Consider the following 3,073-nt stretch of genomic DNA (forward strand, 5'->3'; position numbering starts at 1 on the left):
ACTTCTGAGATGCTACAATTCCCTTTCACTAAATTCCTTTGTTGTTAATGTCATCTATGCTTTAGAGAAGCTTAAATCAGTAAGAATTGTGGATTTCATTTCTTACAAATATAATAATTAGTACAAAGTCAATGAAATTCTAATCATTTCCAACATGACTTTTTATGAAATGCATGAATTCTAAAATTCACCTATACAACTAAATCCACAAGAACCACCAACAAAATGTGGGAAAGAGAAAATAATGATTGGAAAAACTATTCTGTCAAAGAGCAAGCAATAAAGTTATAGTAATTTAAATATGTTATTACTGTATATAGTCACCAAAAGAAAGAAGTTCCAGAAAGATTCACCTGTATGTAAAATTTTAAATAAGCAATGACTTATTCAATGAGTAGTATTATTAAAATAATTTTTTATCCACACAAGGAAAAAATGTTGCTAGATCTCCTTTCACAGCATATATTGAATCCAAAATGATCTAAGCTATAAAAAATTTTAACAGCAAAAGCATTAAGAAATTTTTAAGAATATATTATAATCTTTGAGTGTTTTCTTAATAAGACATAAATTAATAAAAAGTTTACTCTAAGAATCTGAAATCCCTACACAGTTAAAGAAAAACACCACAGAGTTTAAAAAATAACTGATATACCTGGAAAAACATTTTGTAAAGATAAACTCTGACAAGAATTAATTGCTTTAATATATACAAAGAACTCATAGAAACTGAGAGAGAAAAACAATATGGTAGAAAGTGAGAAAAGAATTTGCAAAGGCTACTCATACTAGTAATACAAATAACCAGTAACACAGAGGCTCAGTCTTTTTGGAAATCTGGGATGTGCAAAATTAAAATGATAATTAGATGCAATTTTTTACCCATCATATTGATAAAAAAACCTTTAAAGTTTAAAAATACCAGATGGAAAATATTGGAAATGAGAGAAAAGCAGCACTTATATGTTCATTTGGTGGGAATGTCAATATTTTTCAGCCTTTCATAGATGGCAATTAAGCAGCATCTAACAAAATGTTGTTATATAGCCTTTAATCTAGCAATTCCACTTCTAAGTATTCATAAAAATACACACACATATATATATATACAAAGATATACATTTAAGAAAATTCAGTATTTTAAGGAATGGCAAAGGAGTGGGGAGACATAATATATCTGTTGGATAAAATTAAAGCCACCCTAACTACCGAGAGTGACACATTGGGATGGTTGGAATGGAAAGAGAGTTGTAAAAGACTGCTCAGAATCCCACAGTGTCCATTCCAACTAATGAACTCTGCAAAATCCCTGTGGATAGCAGAATCCAAGCCTACAAGAGAAGCTGGTAGAAGAAATATACAGGAGAAGGGCAAGCCTGAAAAGCACTGTGAATATAAGCTGGCTAGTGCCTGGTAGCACAGTGTTGAATATGGGAGCAGTAATCTGGGCATAATAGAGTTTGTAGGAAGAAATAAGCCTGAAAAAAGGAAATAAATAACCTTAAAGTTCAGATGGAAGATCCATAATCCCAGCAAAATTGCCATGACCATGAAAAAGAAATGGTTACTTTAGGCAGCAGATCAGGAGCAGAGAGAAGAAAATTGAAAGAGTGGTCAAGAAGCCAATAGGATGCTGAGAGGAGAGCCAGATAATGAATTTGACCTCTTTTAGTTTGTGGGGGCTGCCATAACAAAGTTCCATAGACCAGGGTGCTTCAGCTACAGAAGTCTACTTCCTCACATGCTGGAAGTCCTAGATCAATGTGTCAGTCAAGCTGGTTCCTTCTAAGTCCTCTCTCTCCTTGATTGCAGGTAGCTGGCTTCCTCCTGAATCTTCACACAAGCTTCCCTCTGTGTATCTGTGCCCTAACCCCCCTCTCCTCTTACAGACATCAATCATATTGGATTAGGGCCCACCACATGACCTCATATTACCTCTTCAAGGCCCTATCCCCAAATATAATCACAATCTGAGACACTGGGACACATTGAGAGTCTACTATATGCTACTTTGCTAAACACACACACACACACATATATATATATATATATCTTTTACTCCCTAACATCTCTATGACATAGGTATTATTATCTTATCTTACAGATGCTGGAAAATGAGAGATTTTGTGCTTAAAATGTGCTTAAAATTACATAGAAAGCAAGTAGCAGAATTAGAATTTTGGATGCTCGATAGACATCTGTTGAACTGTGAATTAATAAACCTAATAGCCTATAAATATGGTCTTCCCTGGTGGCTCAGATGGTAAAGAATCTGCCTGCAATGTAGCAGACCCAGTTTCGATCCCTGGGTTGGGAAGATCCCCGGGGAAGGGAATGGCTACCCACTCCAATATTGCCTGGAGAATTCCATGGACAGAGGAGCCTGGTGGGCTACAGACCATGGCAAGGATCACAAAGAAAGTCAGACACAAATGAAAGACTTTCACTTTCATAGGGAAAATAAATGATTTACCTGTGCTGTGGAATATTAAATAGTCTTTGAAAGAATCAGATTTATAAACAATCACATTTATACCCAAACAAAATAGAGCTGATAGTAATAATAGGGATTTAACAAAAGACTATGATATCCTCAAGAGGTGTAAGATTATCCTGCACCAAAAAAAAAAAAAAATCAACTGAGATACTGGAATTTAAACATCTGTTGTTGAAATAACACTCCAAAATATATGAGTTGAAAAATACACTGGGCATAACCACAAAATGAAGTAGTGAGCTATAACACCAACCCTTAGAATACTATCCCCCTTAAAAAAAAAAAAAACTGAAAAGTATGAGGTAAGGAAATAGAAGGCTGAGTGCTGAAGAATCCATGCTTTTGATCTGTGGTGTTGGAGAAGACTCTTGGGGGTCCCTTGGACTGCAAGGAGATCAAACCAGGCAATGCTAAAGGAAATCAACCCTGAATATTCATTGGAAGGACTGATGCTGAAGCTGAAGCTCCAATACTTTGGCCACCTGATGAGAAGAACCAACTCAATGGAAAAGACCCTGATGCTGGGAAACATAGAAGGCAGGAGGAGAAGAGAGCCACAGAGGACAAGATGGTTGG

Source organism: Ovis aries, chromosome 1 (assembly GCF_016772045.2).
Source record: "Ovis aries strain OAR_USU_Benz2616 breed Rambouillet chromosome 1, ARS-UI_Ramb_v3.0, whole genome shotgun sequence".
Taxonomy (NCBI): Eukaryota; Metazoa; Chordata; class Mammalia; order Artiodactyla; family Bovidae; genus Ovis; species Ovis aries.